This window comes from Linepithema humile, chromosome 7 (genome assembly GCF_040581485.1).
Source record: "Linepithema humile isolate Giens D197 chromosome 7, Lhum_UNIL_v1.0, whole genome shotgun sequence".
NCBI classification, from domain to species: domain Eukaryota; kingdom Metazoa; phylum Arthropoda; class Insecta; order Hymenoptera; family Formicidae; genus Linepithema; species Linepithema humile.
This window is the reverse complement of record NC_090134.1, coordinates 10587806-10612724: the sequence shown is the minus strand read 5'-3', so window position 1 is coordinate 10612724 and position 24919 is coordinate 10587806. Positions and strand designations below refer to the sequence as shown.

General features: G+C 44.8%; 1 long non-coding RNA gene across 2 annotated transcripts in view; it reads left to right on the top strand.

Annotated features, from left to right (window-relative positions):
- The first annotated feature begins 7134 nt into the window (after positions 1-7134).
- The window catches only part of LOC105677226 (uncharacterized), a 147011-nt gene continuing 129226 nt past the window's right edge, over positions 7135-24919 (top strand). Inside the window, exon 1 of one of the 2 annotated variants that reach the window (XR_001101520.2) lies at positions 7135-7762. This is a non-coding gene — a long non-coding RNA (uncharacterized lncRNA). The remainder of the gene's footprint in view (positions 7763-24919) is intronic. The other variant, XR_010891376.1, reaches the window with a different exon arrangement.

Genomic DNA, 24919 nt, shown 5'->3' with positions numbered 1-24919 from the left:
GGACAACGATGGAAGGGAAGAAAGAGAGAACCGGTGTGTGGAGGTAGCTGATGCGATTCGTCGGTAGTGCTGGCAGATAGCACCGAGTAGCTCGGGGCACAATGAGCCTATCAGATTATATTTCTATTTTCGACACGCGGCCTATCGCGCAATCCCATCTCCTCGAGGCGGCTACTGAGGCGCTGCCGCGCCATACACACGGTTACACGTCGATATATACTACACGTACGAACGCATACGCGGCGAGATCGCTGCGGAGCACGAATAACATGTACGGCGCGCCGAGCTGCGCGGCGCGGCACGGCACGGCGTGGCACGACACGCCACGCCACACTACGCCACGCCACGCCACGCCACGCCGCTTCGTAGAGGCCTCATCTTACGTTGCCCGCGGGGCCCGCTGACGCTGATGTCGACTCCGACGCTGCCACCGCTGCCGTTCGCTGCCTCGCTAGACCTCGAGAGCTTACGCACGTGCGTGTACATCGTAAAGTCGACCTCGAAGCATCAACCGCGATACGTTCATTGTCCGACGTCTCCTGTCCACTGACTCGTTGACGATTGATAAACGGAGCGAATATCGGAATCAACATTCACCCTGATTCATCGTCGAAAGAATCAAACGAAATCATGCCGAAATCTCTTGAAATCCCGAGTTATCTCGGGATCGCGAGAGCCAATGCGATCGTTATCTATCTCATAATCACAGATCACGATCATTCCGCGGCAGCGGTGCGTCCGGACCAATTCGAACAGAGGATCGCGAGGGCCGCTCTATATGTTTAATAATGACAAGTGCAGGGATGAAGCGAGCGTCCGACAAAAATAGTAATCACGGATGACGCCCGGTCGTTGGTTCGTTGAGACGGAACGTAGCCGCAAGCCCGGCAGCCGTATGAGATACGTTCTCCTTGGTATGCGGCCGGTCCTGAAAGCCCCACCGATTCGAAGGAGGGCGCTGGCCGATCATCTTCGTCTCAAGCATCGATGGTAGCTCCCGGCTACTACTACGAGCGCAACTCTTCTCTGCGGGTCGTCCACCAAAGCCGCGATAGCGGGGTTCTACCGAGGGGGCTCCTCTCAAAGCATAGTAGCAAGTTACCTTCGCGCTCGTTGTCCGCGCGACGCTTACATGAAATCGCGAGGATGATGACTACGTGCTCGTCGCACGCTCGTGTGTGTGTGTGTGTGTGTGTGTGTGCGTGCGTGATAGGTATGGCGGCAGCGAGGGCGACAGAGGCGGAACGACGGAGGGGGTTGGGAAGAAGAGAGACGGAGAGTACTCAAACCGCTTTCTTTCCTTCGGGCGGTGCAGCTTCTCCGGCAACGTGTACCATTACGCCTCTCTCATCTCCGTCTCCGTTCTCTCCATCCCCTGCGATATTCTTATCTTCTTCTCTTCGCTCTGCCTCTTCGTCTTCTTCTTCCGCGGCTGCTGCCGTTCCGCCTTGTCTCGTTCCCTTGCGCGAGTAACGCGTTTTCGAAGAGATCGCGTACTTGGTTTCGACAACATTGGCAACGCGCGACATGCATCGATTGTCGGACTAAATAAATGGACTCGCAATAAATCTTTCTGACGAGTAAATAGCGAAACGCGCGTTAAGCGGTTGTTTGAGTGATTTACTTTATTATCGTGATCAAGTCTTATCACGCTCTGGGCATTTTGCAATTCGGATACAGAATATCCATTATTTCCTGGAGAGAGCATGTAAAATTGTCTACAATGCAAATTCAATGTTTTAATAGCTGTATTCTAATTTAAAAAATATTCTCGATACGAAAATTAAAAAATTCTTCACAGCAGCGCTGCGATGAAATAATAAGTTTCACAATTTCTGATATGCATATGGATCTCACGCCACCACTCGTATTTAGGGACGACGTGGCAACTTTCCAGAAACGATTAAAGCAGAGGACGAGACACATTCCGCGCTTAGCAATCTCGAAACTACCGTGACTGTTCCATCGAGACGCGCGCGGAGATGACTCTCGGAAGATGATCGCGAAGAGAAAACGTCAAGACAAGACGTTGGTTGGAACAGCTCGAGGTGTTCCTGGTCGACGTGATGGAAAGGACGTGCGACTTGGCAGATGACTCCCGAGCGCGACGGCGGAGGGCTGTCGCACGGCCGCGAGATGACGTCCGAAAAGCAAAAGAAACTGGTTGCCGGGTCGGAGGGAAGAGACGGAAAAGCACGGCAGTTATCACGACACTTCGCGGCGCGGATGTGCCCGATATGCCCGCGACGCGTGTGTGTACGCACGACACTGTAAAATTACCGCGTCAAAAACAATTACGTTACAGCCCAACAGTTCGCGTAACCCGACTACGGGACAATGAAGATAACACCGAACCACCGCCGAGCCAGTCAGCCGTCGTCGTTGTGTAGCGAAACGCGCTCTTCGCGCTCTTCCACCAGATCCGACTTCCGCATGACAAGTCGCTGTCGAGGTCGGAGATTAACTCGCATAATCGTCCCTCCCCCTTCTCTATCTTTCTCCACAAAACCCCATACAGTGTTTTGCATCCATTTGACTGATTTCAAAAATTACTAGTCCGCACGCTCGCGCGGCTTCGAGGCAGTGACGATGATTTCGATTTAATCTCCATGAATTCATTGATAATGAAGCGTTACGATGAGACATTTGCTTCTTTATTACTTCTTTAAACATTAGCTTTCTCAGATTTTTCTTTCGCGACCAACTATCTCTATGTCACTCTGCTCTATGCATATCACACGAATGCGCACAGTGCATCTGAAACGTTAATGTTCCAATTGCAAATAAAATTACGAATAAATATAAAAAATTGAAAGTTTTTCGTGATATTTTTGCCAAAAACCGTATCTGGAGGTGTTATTTCGCAATTATTAATTTCTATTCGGCATTGACAAACATCAGCAGAGCGCTTGATATTATCAACGACGTTGGTTCACTCATGGGGTGGAATTGAGGGGGCGGGAGTCGTGCCGCGGTGGCGCGGCGTTGTCGAGTGGAAAGGGGTCCAATCAATCAGCCGCAAATCAGTATGCACGGCACGTTCGCCTAATGCCGCCACTCTTTCATCATATTCATTTGATCGCGACCCCCTCAGCCTGTGCACGCAATCGTTAATGGCGCTGTTTAAAGATCGCAACCGATCGATGTCGAGAGACGTCGCACGCGCTCGCGAAGGACATGGACGTGCAGGTCCGGATAAAAATTGTGATTTTCTTTTCAATCGTACGCCAATGCGTTATTTATTTGCCGGAAACAAGCGCACGATGAACAGAATTTATGTAATCTCGAAAGATTTCGAAGCTCAAGCAAGCATCAAATTATTTTATATTCTTATTAAATTAAATTAAATTATAATTAAATTATACACAACGCATAGATAAATGATGTGCATGCTATATATCTATTTTATTTATATATTAATATAACTTTAACAACTATAAAGTATAAGTATAATTTTTGAGTTGATTTCTTGAAAGCGTCAATTTTGAAAATATTATAAGTATTGATTATCACAATTATTACTCTTCGTCAAAATACTATAATAAAGCGTCAAGAGTGTACCAACGTTTCGAGTAATCGCAAAGCTGTGCATGTTCTCGTGAAAGAGTGCTGTAATTGATGAGTAGAAGTCGCAATTGTAACGTTTGTAACCGCAGCTACACATCGATAATGATACGTGGCTCGCTACCAGCGTTTTCGTGGCTTCGCGAAACGACCGGCTGCCATTCGTAAAGCGCTAAACAGATTACAGACGGCAGACGGTGCGTTGCCACGAGGCAAATACGTCTTTGGCTCTCCGACTGGCGTGAGATCGAGATGGCAGGAGGCAGAGAACCGGGCAAATACGTAATCCGGATTATCGTGGATCCGCTTACCTTACTGGACACTTGCGCAGCGGAACGATACGGCGCCGATACCGGTGCTGGCTCTTCAGCCCCTTTCTGCTCTACCTTCTCCGTCCCGGCCCCCTCGGAACCCCGCCGGCCGCACTTCTATGCCCTGTAACAGTTTTAAGAGGATTGCTCTGTAAGCCGTAATATTTTTAACGAGTCCCGAGTTTTCTCGGCGTATCGCGACAAAAACGCAATCTGCCGAAAAATAACCGACTCTATTCGTGGCAAGAAGCTAAAGACAAATTTTCTCGAAAATAAACATCTAATATATTATATTAAAAATAAAGTTTTTCTTTCACCGTTGCTTTATTTTAATTCTACATATATGTAGAACGGCCCGGCAGCCGTTTGGAACGTTGCAGCTTCCTGTATCAGATCGAGTTATCGAGGCGTAAGTCGCAGGAAGCAGATATAAAATGAGCAAAGATAGGCAGCGGAAAGAGAAAGGGGGGAACGTCCAATTTAAGCCGAGCCCACAGCGCAAAAATGCTTCCGAAGGCTCCGGCTTGGTTCATTAAATGAAACCCAATAGCAGTTGTTTGCGTTGCCAGACAGCGAATCCGTCGCAAATTGAATGCCATATTGTATAGGATCCGCCCATGTTTCCTATATAGCTTACGCACCGTAGTTTTACAGAATCGACGCAAATGGCGACTAGCATATACCGCGTACGCTGTTTATCGTTAATTTACAAGGCGTTTCGCCGCAAAAACGGCAGTATCGCAATGAAATAAAATTAAATCTCCAAATAAAATTGAATCTAGAAATGAAATCTAGTAAATCTTCTTTTCGCGTTGTTTTATCACCGATCCGATCACGGTGATGCCGTATCCTCCAGATGTAGAAAATATTTTTCAAAATGCGCACTCTTGTTCTTCATTTCTAATGACGCAACAACGCGCATCGAGAAATATTTTGCGACGCTACGGACGAATGGGTGAGGACTATCGCAACGATATAGAGCGTAGTTAAAACACAATTACCGCGACGCCCCTCTACGCCGACCCCACGACAGACCGCGGGCGTACCGCGCTGTCAAAATAGATAACGCTCGGAGTAAGTCACCCCGAAGTTAAAACCCATCGCTGCAACGGGCGGTGTAGGACCATTCACTTTGAGTTAACGTCGACAAAGGGTGTATAGGAGGATAGGAGAAAAGCAGGGAAAGCGGGAGGGAAAGGGAGATTGTTACGGCGGAACCGTGATACGCTCTGCGTACACGTTTTGTTGCTCGCGACGAAGTTAGGGGTTGATATTGCGCGTCGTTGGGGCTGCCGGTGACGTCACACACCTGATTAACATAAACGGACCAGCGTTTCGTTGACAGAAGCGTTATCTTTTACCGTCCGTAACCGCTTTTCTGCGAGTAAAGGGATATCAATTAAACGCGGTAATGCATCAGCGGACAGTTTGAAATTTTATTTCGCCGTTGACTTTATTGTTCCGAGTAAGAAACAATTGTTTGGTAGAAGAACCTTTGCAACATCGATCCGTAGCTTATGACGAGTTTTGGGCGAAGGGATTAGTCTCCGCACGCAGGAGGGATAACGCGCGCCCGTCAACCCTTTTATTACGGGACCGGATGACTGTAACTATCTAACGTGACAACATTAGCGGGACCTCGTTGGCTTCGAAATTATTATTATGATTTTATGAATGATACCGGAGAGAAGGAGATCCAGATTATGAAATACTGCTTGCATATCTATTAGAACAATATGTGTCCCGTTTTATTCACTTATATGAATCTTGCGTGCTTCTAATATTTTCCAAAGTTTTACGTAAAAACACAATGTCTCGATCTTGCAATTTTTCGTCCCGCAATTACGCCTTAAACTTTTTATAAAACTGTGCACTGTAAGATTAAAACTTAGTCTTGTAATTTTTCAAAGAGTATCTAACGTTAATAGCTTTTGACACACACATCTGTTTAAAGATATTTGTATTATTCTTTGATAATGCCGAAAGTTGCTGCTATAACTTACTTATACAATTTTAACGACACTTAAATATGACAGATAAACTTTACAGCTGTATTATATTATATTATATTATCAAAGATAGTACTCATTCTCGATTTTTCCTTCAAAAGATGTATCATTTTAACTTTCAGTTGAAAAATTATTTTGGAAGAAATACACGAATATTACATACAAAGAAATATATATCATAAGATTCTATTATAAATTGATTGCTCATCTAACAGTAATGCATATAATAATCAGTTTTCAGAAATGTAAGAAAAGAGGAAGAGAGCAAAAAGCGATCGCGCTAGTGAGAGAAGAGACGACCGTCGAGGAAACTTTATCTCATTCACACTTTTGCATTTGAAAGCGGTAAATTATGCACACGGGGAAGTGATACGGAATGCACTGCGTCGGAGTGAGCGAGAGGGACAGGGGGTGCGACGACGACCGAGCGTGCATGCCAACGTGCACGAGAAAGAGGCACGAACGTCGCCATTATAATAGATATGTTAGCATGCAACGCTGTCTTTTATACGCTGTCTTTTGCCAGTCTGCGGTCGTGGTGGCGATCTTTCAGGGCCGTGTGCCTTCTTTTACCGTGCCCAAATCTCGCTTTTTGTTAATATTATATCAGAGAAATTGACAATTGTAACCTTGACAAAGCGCGTAATATCTTTATATCTCGCCTTTTTCTCCTGTGATTAAAAAGGTATAAATGTAACGTAAGAATACGTAACGTACGAATATGTAATGTAATGTAATGTAAGAATCAAGTTGTGAAGGTTTTTGCTAAATAAAATTAAAAGATAAAGATCTTTAATCAGAGAATGCAAGATAATTAAGGTGTAAATCTTTGCTGAAAATCAAAACATGTCAAATGACGAGCTGTCGTGTTTCAGAGAATATCGGTATTGGTGTGATATCGTCTTTTTTACGTTCCCATCATAGATAAGTCGACCCGATCGTCGGCGGAGATTGCAACGTGATTGTTGTTACGAGGCATCAAGGCCTAGTAGGTTCATAAAAAAAGCGGCATTCCGATAAACCGAGGGTTGACACATCCCTGGAGCCTCGCGAACACAGCGTGGAGACAGCACGAGAGGGGCGGCAAAGCACGGTTCACCGGATAGGGGAGTGGTGAGAGGACAACGCAGTAGCAACTGTGGTGGCGGACGAGCGGAGGAGGCTGGCGGCGGGGCCCGGCGGGAGACAGCGGGGGAACGCATGGGTTCCCCGCGGGGACGAGGGGAGGGGGCGGCGGTGGCAGGGGTGTATCTACTTACCATACTCCCAGTATACCAAAGTCCTGCGGTCGACTCGCTACGGCAGATAGTAGTCGCTGGCAAAGCACGCTTCTCGACAGCAGCTAGTGAGAGCAGCGGCGGAGAGGGAGGGGAAATAAAAAGAAAAGCGGAAAAAGAGAGAGGGTGGAAAAGGAAGATAGACATGGAATGCGTGAAAGAGAAAGAGAGGCAGAAGGATAGGAATCAAAGCGTGAAGAGAATCTATTACACGTATTCTGTATTTACTTTTCATCTAAAAAAAAGAAGCGACGAATGAGATTCAACGAAGTAAAGATACCGCGAATCGAGTCCATCGAGAAATGGCTGGACGGTAATGAAGGAAAGTGAACGCATCGCGTGTGATAGTATATCGTTGCGTGTTTCGTGTGCTTCTGGTCACATGGGTCACGTGGTAGACGGTGTCCCTTCTCCTCTTAACCGCGGGGGTTCCTCCGATGGGTGGGGATGTCAACTGTGATTGGGAGGGAAAAGAAAAGGGGAAGTGGCAGAGGGTTTCTAGGATAGAAGAAGAGAAGATGAAAGAGGACGGATGAAGATGAAAAAGACGGAGGAAAAGTCGAAGAGGACATTATTTCGACATCGGTGATAATCATAGGGAGTGAGTATGATATAATACGTCGATAATCTCTCTATAATAATAATTTTGGTAAATAATACATTTTCCGACACTAAAACTTGTTACTGCTTCGTAAAAAAAATGCTAATTGTAGTTTTAAAAATTAAAAAAAAAAAACTTTCAACTTTGTTTGAAAATTATTATTTTGTTCTAAAAATCTACGAATAATTTTTATTCTTATGACTAAAATGAATGAAAGAAAGAATAAAATAATTAAGAAACAACTTTTTAATACAGAATAGATTAATGATATCGTAGATCACAGTCCGTGACAGACAATACGCGGCGCATCCCCTTCTTTGCCACAAGATGTCGGCTTAAATCGTCGTTTGGCAATGCCTCCCGGGCTTTGCCAAGCCGCTTAAATCGTATACTTGGCACACGAGCTAATTGGTCGTATCTCGCGTTAGTCGGCGTGTTTTATCGCGCCATCCGTAACCGGTCGAAGAGCATTCGCCGACGTTCGCCCGTTCCAACGAGCAATTTAACGTAACGCGAAATGGGTAACGCGCTTGCCGCCGCACAATTTTTCACTCACGGCTCCCACGTGTCATACGATCACGTGTTAGTCAATGCGCGTCTTACAACTGCGAGACTCTTCTATTTTGTGTTCCTAAGTGGTCTATTCATAAATTGTTATAAAGCATATGCAAAAATATTTAAAACAGAAATATTTACCAAGTTAACATCTTATTTTCTTCAGAAATTCTCTCTTTTCTAGAAAATTTTAAAATACCCCATACAATTAAAAAAAAAATGTTGACAATTAAAAACGAGAGTTTAAAAATATAACTGTTTTGATCAAATTTTTATAGAAGCTTAGTATAAAGAATTTATCTGTACAGTGATAACTTTATGTTGGAGAACGTATATTTTTATTCTAAAATTAATTTTGTAAATAATTCAGTCTTTCTTGTTATTTGAATATTAAAATGTTGAAAATATATTGACTTCCTTTTTCGCCGTTGATTCTTTTTGTTGGCACTTATTGTCAGATATGGCGGACGCAAGTTTCTCGTAGAACGACACAGAATCGGACGTAGAAGTCTGTCGCCTCTATTTCTATCCTGTGAGCCGGACATAAAATTGAATTCGTACCGTGAATAACGACTAACAAACCGCAGTTATATCGTAAAAAGCAATGCAGCAGGATGTGAATTAATTCTGGCTCGCACCCCACAGGTTATCCCGGAGCCCTTTTTCCCTCTCCGTTTCTCCTTGCGCGTGCATGCAGCATCTCTCATTTCATCTCTCGCGGTACTTCTCTCCTCCAACTGGAACAGTCCCAAAATTCAATAAAGGCGAACGAGTACGAGGTCTTCCCCCTCGTCTCCACCGCTTCTCGTGTGGGGTGGTGGTGGCTATGGGGTTAGGAGTGCCGGAGTCATTGCGAGGACCCGGAGGGAGAGATGGAACATCGCTCGGTGCATATATTAGCGGGGGCAGCGTGCGGAGATATTGTCTGAACAAAGGGATCGGATCGTACCTATCGAAAAGGCGATTAAGCGAGGATAAAGTTAACCTCGCCTTAGGCGCTAAAAACACTCTCGGAAAGGATTTCCGTCTTATTTTCTGATTCTTGGCAATATTATATGATATCGTAATTTCCTGATGCATCGATAAAATCAAATCATTAAATTACGTAAAAAATTATGACAATAATTTATGAAATTGAATTATAACAATTAGCAGTTATAAAATTTTTATATGAAAAATGCTCTTATCGATGATGCAAAGTAAATTTTTTTTGTAAATTATTTAATTTTTTAAGCATGCTGTCGAAATTTTGAAAATATTCAAATAAAACCAGTATACAAGCTATGTTTAAAGACAAAAAGATTAACGAGCTATTTGCAACGCGATATGCGATCTCACAAACTTGGTGCCGTGTCCAAGACAATAAAGGTGGAAAAACGGGCCGCGCGGAATAGAGAGAAATAGAACGATAGTGAGGACAGCGAGGCTGACAGGACACAATATTGCTATAACTTCAATTACGACGACACGACGGATTGCCATGGGGTGGATTTGACCGCCTGCAGCCCGAAGCCAGTCAGCCAGCCACCCCCGCCCGTTCCATCCATTTATATATCCGAATGACACAAACGTCGTGGTTGAATTGGCTGTCGGATCTGAAAGGGGCTGCCTTTAAACAAGTGCTTCTTAATAAACCATTGACGCGCGAAACCACCCTCGAAAATTCGCCCCTCAACGCCGCGTTGCCACCCTTCCTCAACGTCTAACGTCACGAAACTCCAAGCCGTCGAAGGACTTTTAGCTTTCGTTACTTCGTTAAATTCAGAAAGACGTAACGCATTTTGCACAACCCCGTAATAAGCGTAACGAAACGTTCTGACGTTTTTATTTCGAAAATTTGGGTGCGTCAAGTTTGCAAGTTTGTGAACGATATGATTGATGTGAAGCAAATATCACATTTCCAAAGTTTTGTTCGAAAAAACTTTTATAAAGTTTAATATTAATATCTATGCAATTAATAAAAATCGTAAAAAGCGATATCACATTTATTACAATTATAATGTAATTTTCGAAAATTGTAAAACATAAAATTTTATTATTTTTCCACCTCTGAAAATATTAAAATAGAAATTATGGGAATATAAAAATTATCGCAAATCAACCATCTATTTAGTTCAGTAACTAAGATTAGCATGAAATTTTTTTGCCGTAGAATTATAAAGAATCACGAAATGTTCGTACACTGCTAAATCTTTGCGGCAATGTATAGAAAATCCGTCAAACAGTTCTCTCCGAGACGTGGTCGACGTCCGCGAAGTTAGTGTAGCGGTGACTTATCGACCGCCCGTTACAGGGAGAGCGAACTCTGGAAAAATTGTGCAGAGCCTTTTGCCCCGCGGGCTAAGGGTATTTCACTAGGGGTGGGCACGCACCCTTCTTCGCTCACGTCCCACTTGAAATTTCGCTTGGCTAGCGCTTTTTTTTAACATTTATTTGACAGCTGTCGTCCGCAATGCGTGCGCGTTTACCTATCGCGCGAGGTTGTCTTCGTGTCGAAATCGTTCGAGGACAGAAACGACGAGCCTAAACGGCATCCTTGGAATTTATAAGACGAATGCTGACATGATCGACCAATGTTTCTCTATACAGCAACGATTTATCAACATTCAAGTAATTGCAAATCTTTTAAAATTGGCTTTCACATGTATTAAAATTTTCAAAGATTAATTTGGAGAATTTTGAACATTAATTTTTTTCCTCTAGCAAATACTGCAACGCAGTTTACAATGCGTTAGAGTCTAATCAAAGTATAATAAGGAAAAGTATTACACGATTGAAGTGCATGATCAGCGTGCTTGATGATCGTAATAGCTTTTTGCGAGCTTTTACGAGCTACAATTCATCTATCAATTATTATCCAACAGTTGAAACATCAACAGTGTATTTATAGCATGCTAATTACATTTCAGCGTATATCACTTTATAATGAAATAAAAACATATGGTAATGATTTCTATTTACGATAGTTACGTGATGTGTAATTGATTTTTTTTATAAATAAAATAATAATAGAACACAGATGATATTTCTTGGCAATCAAAAAGAGCGGATAATTTCTTTAAAAAAAAAATTAGATTCCCGAGATATTAATGACAAATTTCGCCTCCTTCTTAAATTAGATCGTATTTGTTATGCATTAATTTACTTACATCCTCGCGAGCACAATTCCTAATTGCGGAACCGCGTTTTGTAAAAAATCAGCGAGGAAATGCCTAATAATCATGTAATGAGTCGCCGCGAGAGAGTCTGTCACGCGACGCAAACGAATTAACGATATCGTTGAGCTAGGTTAATTACCTCATGACCCGTGCGTCAGAATGCATTGTCGCAGCACTTCACTTTCTCTGTAGTTATATTCGTGCATAAAGTTTCCCAAGTGTCAACACACGCGAAAATTGAATACCATACGTGGCACAATATTTCAACGTAGTCGCACTTAAGTCTCATTTCATCTGACGTAATTCTATTATTCTCGATAGACAATGATATCAATCGAGACATGAATCTTGCTGTTGTAAAACTAAAAAGAAAACAACTAAAATAAAATAATTTTATTTCACCACAATTCTTTTCACAATTTTGTAAAAGAATTCATAATTTTTAAGTGTACAAAAACTTTAATTTTTGTTAAACTTTATTATTATCTCGCTTTAAACCATCAAATTATTTTACGCCAAAGACAAATCGCGGCCCTTGTCGCTAGGGCTTCTTAAATCGATATCCGTCGCCGCGCGTGAAGGAACTTCCTTTCTCTATCGAGCATGTCCGGGAGAATGATAAAACGTTTAACGGCAGATAATCGTAGGAACCTCGATAAATCTAACGAGGTCTCGTTGGGTCGTTCCACGCCGACCCTTTCTCCGATCACCGATTTAAGCTCGTTTCGGATACAACCCCCAAAGCGAAATCCCGATAACGAAGCGGGAACTCGCGCGTTTTTTCTAGGCCACAGTACAGCGAAATAAAAAGAGCGGGAACGAACGATCACCGCGTCCCGTGGTATCGCCGAGAATGCGGCGTTCGGGCCTGAGAACTTGATCAATTAGTCGGCAATAATTAGTCGTAACCGAGATAGTTGTTGCGGGATCGGAGTGATAGGTAATAAATAATAACGGATTGTTGACCGGTAACTTGTCTCTCCCTGACGCAAGCCTTTAATATCACGTTTACACGCCGCCCGCTGCGTTTCCGCCAAAGAATGTGGTCTACTGCGCAATGCTGGCAATTGCCCGTTTTCCCAAATGTTTCCACAAGCGTTATTGATCGTTCAAGTAATCGATCTCGCGCTGATTAGAGCGAGCGTGTTTTGTGAAATACTACAATTTAGAAATTCGTTGAATTCATTTGCTCACGACAATTATTTTTTTTTGGACCAAACAAATTATACAAAATTAAAACGTTTTTTCGACTTTATCAATAAATAATTAACATAAAAAAGTATACCAGACTGAAATTATAATACATTTTTTACAAATTTTGTTAAATTTTTTTCTCTACCAAACTAAAAAAATAATAAATGTATATGCAGTAATTAAATATCATTACATAATTTATAATTAAAAATCTTCCATTTATATTAATATATATATAATTCACATAATATAATAATATAATTAATAATAATTTATTATCTTTATAAAACTTTGGTAAACGTATCTCAAAGCAAGAAGTAGAAACTATGTATTACGATTGATTCTATTTTAATCGAAAATGCACATCCGCATAGTGTGGCTTAATAAATCCATAATTACCGGCACTGCGCTGTCGCATAAACGCGTTTGATTTTTCCAGTGTTTCCTGCTGCGAGAAAAAAAGAGAGAAAAGTGCACGGATAAAAATCTGTTAGAATGCCACATGAACGAAGTCACGGTGCGCCTACTTTTCTGCCGTGTACCATCTCTCATTTCTACGAGTCTCATCGTCATATTCGCGCGTGTTCGCCTTTCGCGAAAGATTTTTTCGATTAGTCAACGAGCGCCGGACATCGGACTGCCAGTCGAAGAAAAACCTAGCTGCCAAGCTCGCTCTCGCGTACGTGAGTTACGTGACGCCGGATCTGCTGTCTATTTATCGCGCGATCGCGTACGACGTGTACGCGACGGCCGCGACAGTCCGTCCAACCGGATGTGAGATTCGTTGCTTGACGATTGGCGAATCCCGCGCGAACGTGACGTCCTCCTTGGTCGCGTTAGCGTTACTCACTGTTAAATAGACATTTCGGTAGACATTGTTCTTTTATTGTCATCAAAAATTTAGATTATCTTTCAGCAAGAAAATTATATTTAATGTGGAAGAAGATATTTCTGGCTGAGTCACGTCAGTTCCATTGCGTAAACGACACACTCCAGAAAGGCGTCTCACCAGATGGAGAGGGAGCGTAGAACTTTAAAACGCCCGCGTTCTCTAAAATCGAATCGCGGAAAGGAGAGGCACGCCGGCAATTTTCGGGATGGTCGCAAAATAATGATGATCTTTATCTCTAATGAAATTAGTCCTGCTGCTCCGGAGCGCGCAGGAATAGACATCGTACCGTGAAATTACTATAATAGGCGGCAGGGCGGTAGATCCCCCCCACCTCCAGTACACACGCACAGGCGTTATTCGCGTGTAGAAGACGCTGAGAGAAGACGCCGTTCCACGTGTATATTACGTACGTGGATCCGCGGACACGGGCGAACGCGGGATTGGATCGGTTCGACTCGGTCGTCGAGTCGATGCGGAACGATTCCCCCGGCCTATTTAAAGAGATCGCTTAAATATAGTTCGCTTTTTTGCCGGAATTCAAAATTACGGTCGTAAAGAAACCGGGGGCAAATTAGCTGGGATTCGACCCTTTTGAGGGGGCTGTCTCTAGCCTCCTCGAAAGTCGTGCACGAGCAAATCCTTCATCGCGATGAAGGAAACTATTTGGTGACTCTACATACACGCAAAGTCTCTCGCCCTTTTTTGCGCTCGATTGAATATATCGGTAATAAAAAAATTTTTTAAAGCCTTAAAGTTTATGAAATAACCAATACAATTATTTAGAAGTTAGAATATAAAAATATCGGTACGTTGTTTCACACATTGACATTTTTAATTAAAAACTACATTTGTTTACGCGTTCAAAGACGGTGAAACCGAGTCGGCGACAATCTTGTCGCACCTGCCTGAACATTCTGTCCAATTCTATTACTCGATTCGCCGCCATACCAATGCCAATGGTGTACTTCTTGACGTCCCGTGGCCTTGTCCGGCTTTTCGGGGCCGATGGTGTCGGGACCCGCAGCCCCACGGGCTCGCTCTGGTGGAAACAATTGCTGCCGCGGGGCATCATTTACATCATAAGCAATCATAATGATCGAATTTTCGGCGAACGACGATGATCCAACGAGTGGAACGAGGGGAGCCAATTCAGAAGTGGGTACCCACTTACCGGCTGTACGAACTATGCGCTCGCGCGAGAGGGACTCTGACCCTCCTCCACCTCTTTCGACCCCATAGCTCCGGGCTACCTGTGCCCGTTTATATGAACTGCCATTCTCTCTCTTCTAAACGTCCAGAAAGGCACTTGGAAAAAAGTAATGGTCCAAAAAATTCGGAGCACGATGAAAGGCGGCGCCTGGTCAACTATCTACTTGCGATTTGTACGTCTGGTTGCTTTCGCGATACGCGGTACGTTAAAACAGATAGCGCGGTGTGATTCGTTACGCAGTCGACGTGTCATCGAAACGAGCCATCGATGATTGTCAACGTGCGTCGAACTGTATACGAGCGAGCGTTCGCCTAATATGACATATGAGCGTTTTCACATTCTATTAAGAGGAAATTGTTGCGACCGGCGGCGTGTTTGAAAATTCGCAAGTTTAATTTCTTGGATGTGCACGAATAGAACAGCGCTACGAAGGACGTTTACTTTACAGCATTTAGTAGGCGATAACATAAGAAGTCTGCGAGTTTACTAGGCTATTTGCGTTTAAACGGCCGGGAAATTCGCGGGGCAGCTCGGTTAAAAAATCGCTTGCACGGACGCAAATGATTCCGCTTTATCGTCCTCGGCGTGCTTCGATTTCCGAATTTCGCAGGGAGCCTATTCCTCCCCCCCCCCTCCCCTCTCTCTTCCTTGCAGGACAAAACGCATTCGTGAGAAGCGGCGGCAATGTTGCCGATATTTTCCAGCCTGGAGTTCACCAAAGACGGCGAGAGCTCTGTTTTGGGCTTTGCTAACGCGCCCGCTCGCTCTCGTCGTATATATGACTGGACCTATCAGTATGCGGACCACGAAACATGGTTGGAGTCTCCTCTCCCTCGCCTTCCTTGTTTCTCACAGCTTCCTTCTTCATCCTTCGAAACCTTCGTCTTCCTATCTCTCTTTGACAAACATTATGTCCCTTCGCTCCACTCTCCCTCTCCGTCCCCTCTCCCTCACCCCAACCTCTCTCTCTCTCTCTCTTTCTCTTTCTTCCTCTCCTCTGTTCTTCACTTTTTGCTTCTACCCCCCCCCTCTCTCTCTCTCTCTCTCTCTCTCTCTCTCTCTCTCTCTCTCTCTCTCTCTCTCTCTCTCTCTCTCTCTCTCTCTCTCTCTCTCTCTCTCTCTCTCTCTCTCTCTCTCTCTCTCTCTCTCTCTCTCTCTCTCTCTCTCTCTCTCTCTCTCTCTCTCTCTCTCTCTCTCTCTCTCTCTCTCTCTCTCTCTCTCTCTCTCTCTCTCTCTCTCTCTCTCTCTCTCTCTCTCTCTCTCTCTCTCTCTCTCTCTCTCTCTCTCTCTCTCTCTCTCTCTCTCTCTCTCTCTCTCTCTCTCTCTCTCTCTCTCTCTCTCTCTCCCCCTCCCTCCCTCCCTCCCTCCCCCTCCCTGCTCTCCTCTCATTGCTCTTCCTCCCTCTTCACAAGCGCGCGAGGCGAAACGTAGGCTGTTTCGGAGAGAGTGTTTCCACCGTAATGCCGAAACAGTATTGATTGCAGCCTGCCTAAGCTTAGCTCTACCGCCTACTGCACCTAACGCTCACACCCTAAACCCGCGCGTATTTTCGCACGACTGCCTCCGAAGACAAACGAAATTAACTATGCATATTAACTAACTGTCATCGGACGTGCCGCGCAAATATCGAGCAGTCTCTCTCTCTCCCTCTCGGCTCGAGTATTATCGGCTTACCGCATTGGCTTTTACTCGACGATCACGACGACCTATATCTTACGTAATGTCTAACTTCTCGTGTCCGCGGTGCAACTGTTGCAGAAACAGAGAGAGAGAGAGAGAGAGAGAGAGAGAGAGAGAGGGAGGAAAGTACCGAAATCGCTCGAGGATACACAACGTTCGACGCGCATCTATTAATATCGACAGACCACGATCGCACGGTTCATAAAGCGATCCGCTCGCAAATCTGTTCCCGGTCGGTCATGACGGCGAAACGGAAATCGTGCCCATCATCCTGGACCGAAATTGGTTGGAGGACCGTACTAAAGGGTAGTAACGATGTAACAATGACCTTGGTAGAGGGGTAAGCAGTCGGCATTGCTGACTCGAAGGACGATGGGAACGGTAATTCCATCTTCGGAAGAATGGGGGTTGCCCTATCGTGACTCGGCAGATAATTAGACGGGTAATCGAGATGGTCGGAGTTTCAAGGCATCGCGGATAGTCCGCAGTTTAATACAGGCTGGCAGTCCTGTAGCTTCCTGACTCGTCTTTAGCCAATGTTAATGGCCCCATCCGAGATGTTATCTCACTCGTGTCTGAATCGCAGACTTCGCCGACCTATATTCCGCTCAAAGATGCAAGATATTATTGATCTCTTCGACGAATAATTGCCGGACCATAAAATATCAAACTAAAAAGTTGCAAACTGTGAATTTTTGACGCTTTATTGAGACATAAAAATTTGCCGTAAAAATCATCCGAGATTCCAACGCTGACAAATCAGTCTCGATAAATCGCCACGAACCTCGAAGGTCTTGACACGACCTTTAACACTCGCATCCTAAAATGATCACCGCGTCCATTGCGCGCGTTTTTCCCATAAAACCTGGATCAGAAATTCAGTGGATCCCGTGTAACTGCGAGGTTTCTCGAGGGTTTCGTGACATAATGAAGCAGATCGATTGCCGAGTGCATTAACATCACAATGATGGACACCCCCGGAGACGCTTATGCCTAACACAATTGATAGACGGCAAAATTTTTGGAAGAAAACGGGGAAAAAGCGGGAAACTATTCGCCCGAGAAGGGAGAGGAGAGAAATAAAAAGGGAGTGAGAGAAAGACGAAGGAAGGGAGCGCGGTCACACCAACGGGCTTATTAGTCAGCAATGTGATCTATTTGCCCTGTACTCGCATAAAGAACCTACATTATTGTGCCACTATGTTACGAAGGAGGGCGTTATTGCCCAACAGGGACCTCCAGTTAGGCTCCTACTAGTAACCCGCGTGGCGACGTATGGTGTACGGTTATGGGCACCGTTCTTTCTCTGTTGTCTCATTCCTCGCTCTCCTCCATCATCGACCACCCGCGGGGTCTCGCTAATATGCCGGTAATATTTCCTCCATTCCGGATATCGCTTTATTATTTCCTGCCGGCACGCCACGGTTATCGACAATGAATTCTACATACAAGGCGCAGCGTGAGAAATTTCCAAAGCCACGCGAAATGTATATCATGTTATTCTCATTAAACGCTGCGCGACTAAAAGTCGAAGAAATTTAAATTCTTGTGAATATATTACACACTATTTTTTTATTCTACTATATTACATTTTGTTACAAAATAGTTTAAATTAATTTTGCCATAAAGTAGTTTGGAAAAATTGAATACTTTCTATTAAAATGCAGATTTCAACCATACAAAAACCTATTAATTACTATCATATCAAAACCAGCGGCCGAATTTTACGATGTCAAAGATAACTTAACATTATTACAGACACATGTGATAGATAAATGCTGTTAGTCATGGAATGATGATGCAGTTTTCATCGTCGACACTTTAGACATTGTTTAGCATTCCGTGGATTCAGCGTTGTCTGACTCATACAATCGGCTTCCATCCGCATAACCGAATTGAATCGTCTGTCTGTCCGTCGGCTCGCTCGTTTTGGTTCTCGCGCCTCTGTTCTTACAAGTGACAATGATACGTCACATAAGGAACGAGGAATTTTCATTGTTCTCGATGAGGATGCGGATTGCGAAGTAACTTTGACGCGAAGGATGCGAGTGTAAAACAATCGGTGTGTTGTATATATCGGTAAAAAAATAAATTTTATCTGGATTTTATCTTTTATCCGACCCAGAAACTCATAGTTCGCCGGAGAAGTTCGGTCGGTGATACTTTCGATGTTATTTTGGTGGAAGGGAAGTTCAGCTTTCGGCTTATCGCGGAAAGTTTGACAGAGGCACGCCGGGAACGGGGCGAGGCAGCGAAACGCTTTCGGAAAATCCATAGCGTCAAGGAATATACAGGGTTTCGCTGTGGCGGAACACAATGGCGCGTTGTAGAAAGGTAGGGTGATAAGAGGAGCGAGCGAGAGCGAATGAGATCGTCGGCCGGACAGGAGAAAGGGAGGGAGAGAGAGAGAGGGAGAACGAGAGAGAAAGAGAAACAGAGGCGCGGGGAGAGAGAGCTTGCGGCGTCGGTCTTTGCCCTGAGTACGTGCTCCGAGTGACAAAGCTTCCAGCATGAGACCGACCGACCGACCGACCGTACGAACACCAGAACGATACGACGCATCAAGGTCCTCGACGATCGATAGACAGGTTCGACTCAACCTGGACTACTCGCGCACCGCACTTTTGTCTCTGTTTAATATTTCGGACAGGCATCTAGAGACGTGCTCGTTTATGTGTCGCGACCGAATCTCTCTTGTGTTTCGCTATTCCAATGAAATGTCGGTAAAAATAGCAACAAATTCTATTTTCGGTAAAGACAACTTACAAAATGTATTTCGCTCGTCACATTTCGCACTTGAAATAATCAACGTTTCGAATTTTAACGTTCGATAATTACCGTCGTTTTTATACGCGGATGTTTTCGCACTCCAATGTTTCACACTCTGCAACTTACGTTCCCTTTTAAGAGTGATATCTCGATTAAGCATACGACTGCTCGATACCGGAGAATGGCGGATTAGAGGGGCGCCGGTAGGTGTCGGCAGATCCGTATCTGGCTCCATCGTGCTGGTCGCGCCCGCTCTCAGAAGCGTGAAATGAAATTTGACAGATCAGGCCGAGACCCTCTCGGGCTCCTCTCCTTCCGCCTCCGCTCCCCTCTCACTTTTTTCGTCGCCCGGTTGCAACCTCGAGAGCTGCAAAATGGCGTTGGCGTTTGTCCCCCGGGTTCCCGCACCATTGGGGTGCCCCACGGGCATCGGCGGGCATCTACAGACACCTCCGTCCCTCGTACGAGCGTTGTACCCTCCCCCCTGATCTCTCTCGTGGCGCACCCCATTTTATACGATTCTCTTTTATCTGTTACCTCTCTGCCGCCACCGCCGCCGCCGCCGGTTATGCTCCCCCGGGGCATCCGCTGGAGCGAGTCTCCTTAGTTCCAACCCGACACCTTTTTACAAATACATCACACGGCCTTCTGGCCCTTTGCCGCTTTTCACTCCCGCGGAACCCCTCACCTCCCGTCGTATCGTTGTCCCATCGTAACGCTTCGTTGTACCGAAAGTGTAGTGGGTGCTATTTGCTTAAGCACATCAAATATTCGACAGGTACTTACTGTAACTGCGTAAGCTCTAAAGAACGATCAGCGGCTCTAAATGACCGAGAAAAATCACACAATCATGTATAATTAAAATATTTATATTCATTCATCTTCATAATAATCAATTAATTACATAGTTAATATAAAAAATTCTTTCTTCAATTACGAAATTCTACCTCGATACATAATTTGGATACACACGTTACATATTTAAGTATAATAATTTGCATTTTTTTCTTTTTCGGTATTGGTTACTCAAAATGAGTGATGACAAATCGTGTCGCTGTGCAGTGGAAATATCCTGATGCAATTTTGCGACCTAAACCTAACAAACTTTTTTTCTCGCTTTGACACCCCTGTCCGTTGACATAAGTAACATAATCTACGATCAAAGTACAGGAACGTCATCATCCGCCGTTGACGATCGTCATCACCCCGCCACCTTTTTCACGTCCAAACATCCGATCGTGTGACAGCTGTCCCCGCATCGGAAACCAAATTATATACTCAAAGGATCGCTGATCTCTATTTAGATTCTTATCTTTCGCACCGTGACGCAACGCCCCGGAGATGTCACCAACGCGTCCGATGATGATGATCGTCATTGACACTCGCACAATATTCTTCGGCAGTGAAACGTGTGAACGCGAACGGGCGTCCAATTTCCAGAGCGATTTAATCGTGTTTCTTGAAAAGTAGCGATAGCATCTAATGGAAACATAGCATATACCAGCTCGCTGACACTCGCCCGTCGAGTAAACAGCCATTTGCGGATCAATTCGAAATTTCACTTCCTTCAACGTCGCGCGAGGATCTTTATAACCAAAGGAAACTGAGAAAGACACGAGAATAATAATTTACCGAGTCCTTGTTTCTTTTCTGCATCGCGCATCAATTTCGTTTCCTTCGGCTGCTTGTCGTTTTGTAAGATCGTGCGCTTTTCACTTCTTTTCCTGTGAGAGATCGTCGCGGTACCGTTTTCCTCTCGATAACGACAGTGCCACGGACGACCCTAAGTGGCGAAACGAGGAAGGAACGAAATGCTGAAACATAAAATTGAAAAGTTTGATGTACGGCGGTTTATGGGAGTTTTAGAACGTAGTAAACTCGCGCGTTATTCCTCCTTCTGCGAGTCGTTATATTTTTCTTCCCGTAGTTCGCGGAGGACTCTCTCCGCACTGGATTTTTGTTACCGCTCTCGTTGCCGAGAGTGTTTGTCGCTCAAACGAAACCTTACCTCTCTTTTTCAGTCTTTTCCCCCGTTTTTATTCTCCTCAACATGAGTTACCGCTTTGCCACTTGTGCGATGATTTATCGCAAACTACCGCCTTTGCTTTCCGATTAAAATTTACTGTACTTCGGAATTTTAATTCCATCTCACACTCGCTTCTAATTGATTTGCGATCTTTATAAACGGTAATCTATCATTGCTTCTTGTTACTTGCATTATCATGTAAGATTTATGATAATTAGCGTTGCGCTGGCTTAATGATTTATAAGAAGTTTGTAAAATAAAGAAATGTAAAATAAAACTAAAAACAATTAATGTAAAATATGTGAAATTTATATTTGTTATTTTTACGGGTTCTGTCTGTCCGGGATAAATTTTACTCGGCAATAATGAATACGAAAGAAGGAAATCGGCAAAGGGGTGATAGAACCTTTGTGAGAATAAAGAAGTTGTTCGGCATTTCAAGTTCATTGAACGTTCGCATACCGAGATCCCCGCGGCACGGTTAATTATCCGAGGATTTTTCGACTACGCTGGCTGCACCACCCTCTCAATGTCGAAGCCGACGAAGCGCGGGCCTAAAGGGTTAGCGATGAACTTCGACTCGGTAATGAAGCGCTTCCCCTCTTGCCTAAACGAGTCGTCGCCTCTCTGCTTCGGATATATTTTATTGCGCGGCCGGTCTGGTTTATTATCGCCACGGTTGCGCGATCTCCGTCTCGTTTTCATCCACAACGTCTTTGTCACTCTCGCTCTTCACGCTATAACTCCACGCCTCCTCCCCTCCCCAACAGAGAGCGTTAGGCGTTTCTGCCTAGATCAACCCTTCCTCACGCCCGGCAACGACAATTCCAACCCTCAGAAAAACAGTGGCGCTCAACGAGCCGTGCTATCACGCACGGATTCGCGTAAAATAAAAGGGTTACGACTGTATTTCTTACTCTCTAGAATATTATCGTGAAGAAGCATGCCTCCAAATCCATCTTATTAAAGTTTCGACGAATCCAATTTTTATTATTATTTTTATCATTTTATTATTATATTTTTATAGCAAAATTATGTCTTTTACCGCAAACATATGAGAAATAAATCTGAAAAAAAGGATATGTAAAAATACCTGCATATATGATAGCAGTGAGCCAAGCACAAGTTTAAATTTATTGTTAATGGATCTTGCAGTTACGCTGTATCGCATATTAACCGTCCGATCTCGCATATTAATTGCACACGGTAACTTTTTATATGAGCTTACGTCAAATGAATTATCCGTAGAATGTGAGAACCAGCGGCTTTTAACGATACGAGCTTAAAACTATAATGCACCCTAATCCGGCAATATCTCATGCTGTCTTGCGGGATTCGTCGCTCACGCACAGCCATCCCTATTTAGTGGATTATATATATTATACTATTCTCATCGGCGGATCAACCCCTCATCGAATGACATTCTATTTTTCGAGATTGCACATAAGATAGGTTTCCGGACAGATCGTCAGAGAGCCAAATAGACCTGTACAAAAAAAAAAACACATTGAAATATTAGCTAAATTACAATTAAAGGCTGAAAACTTATTCGACGTAGTTTATTTTTCTTCGTATCTGAAGATCTTTGCACTATCCTTGTAGCTGAGAATGCTCCGAGTAATCAAAATCCGGCGTTTGCCGGTGTGAATAGTCACAGAGAGGAGGAGAAGGAGAGTGAGAGCGTCGTCTTAGCACCACATCGGCATCTGTTCGCGAAGGAATTACGACGTAACTTTGTCTCCCAAGATAGCGCGTCGGTTCCTCTGGAGCTGAGTGCTACCCGGGATAGAGTGTAGGAGACGACGAAACCGTTCGGGACGGCGGGGAACGAAGGTTACGAAGGAGATGGGGTAAAAGAGCGAGACGAGAAAGAGCGAGAGGAAGACGGGGCGGTAGAGGAAGAAAGACGAGGAGAGACGACGAGGAGAGATCGAGAGCGCGGGCGACCGGTAAGCACGGGAGTGTGCATGATGGGTGAGGCTCCTCCGAGGCTTGAGTTTCCATTGGGGTTGGTTCTTGCGATATAAGCTCTCGCAGCCACAGCACCCACCACCCATCCTAGGCCCGCCACCCGTCTTCCCGCGCTCACCCCGAAACCCCGACACAGAGCCCGCCATCTCTCGCCGCCCGCGCTCCTCCACCACGCAGTTCGCCCGCAGACCCCTGCGAGACATACAGCATACCCACTATCACCCACAGATAGTGGTGGTTCGGGTCGTCTCTCGGTGTGCTACGGGGTGTCGCGAGCCTCATACATATTCAGCGGATGCATCACCCTCCTCCCACACTCACCCTCCGCGCGCCCCGTCACATCTCTTCCCGCTCGTCCCGCTCGACCTCCATCCGAACCGCACCGGTCATCTATTGCCCCGGCGTCCCCAAGGGCTCGCGTCAAGCCGGACACGGACGAAACTTTCCCCGGTCGCTCGCTAAACTCGAATTACGGAGCAGTTTTCGAGACCGATTGATGTTTAGGCGTTTTATCAAAACCGAAAAGCGCCGCGGGAGCCGAGGCCGACCAGCCGGCCGCCCAGTCGCTGCCGCCTGCCGATGTTCGCGTTACGCTTTGTCGTTCAACCGATAGGCTTCCGAAACTCATATCTGCTCGCCCGATCGCTCATCCCCGATCTCGCATTTCGGACTTGGCTCGCGGGAAATCGATACGTAGGCATGCAAATCCACTCTATCGCAACGATGTAAATAATATGGATACCTTTTATTTTATGCATGCACTTATGTCATATTTTTTTGTTACAGATATTTGCAACGAGTAACTAGACACTGAAAATGAAATATCTTTTACATGTTTGTAGGGTAGCACATTTGCACGAAGGAAAAATACACGCGTGTTATTCTTCTTTTTTTTTTTTTCTTTTTAGCTTGTTATCGGTACACCGATGCGAGATATCTTTTTCCCGATAAAGGAAAAAAAAGTGCTGCGTGCTTGTCCCGCCGCGAACCAAGTGTTTAACGGCGGCCGCATAAATATTTACACTCACCGGGGTGTTTTTAGCCCGCGCGCGGAATCGAGATTACATCCGAATACATATGTAACAGTTCGCAACGATATTAGCAGCATTGCAGTATTTATGAAGCGAAGTTACGCCGAGTGATTTCCATCGCGCGGCAACAAATTCCTGTCCACCTCACATTAAACGCCTAGCGATGACGAATTTCGCAAAAACTCGCACACCGAATTTTCTCCATATTAATCTTTCGATAAGCATATGCCGATTCAACGAACAATAATCATCATCTATAGAATGAATGGAATCTATCACGTCTAACATTAACGTTCGATTAATTCGCGAAATTCTCACCTCCCTTCTTTCAACAGCTGCAATGCATAATGAAACGAAGTGACTAATCCGGATATCGCGCACCGACGCGCTTAGGATTGCAGCCAGTTGCGAATTATCTCCGATCGCTGCTTCATACTTGGACAAAATCCGACACGGCGAACACGCGTCAACGATGCTTGCTTACAACACGTTCGATGGCGTCCAAGTGCGCAAACGCGATTGCTGACATCCGACGGGACAGAGCGGCCATTTACATAATAATCCGAGCCGCGGGAACGACACGTAATTGATATAAATACGCCGAGCGATGACGGTACCGACAGACGTACGGCAGACTATGGCCGCTGGCCAACCTATGGTATCCATGGACT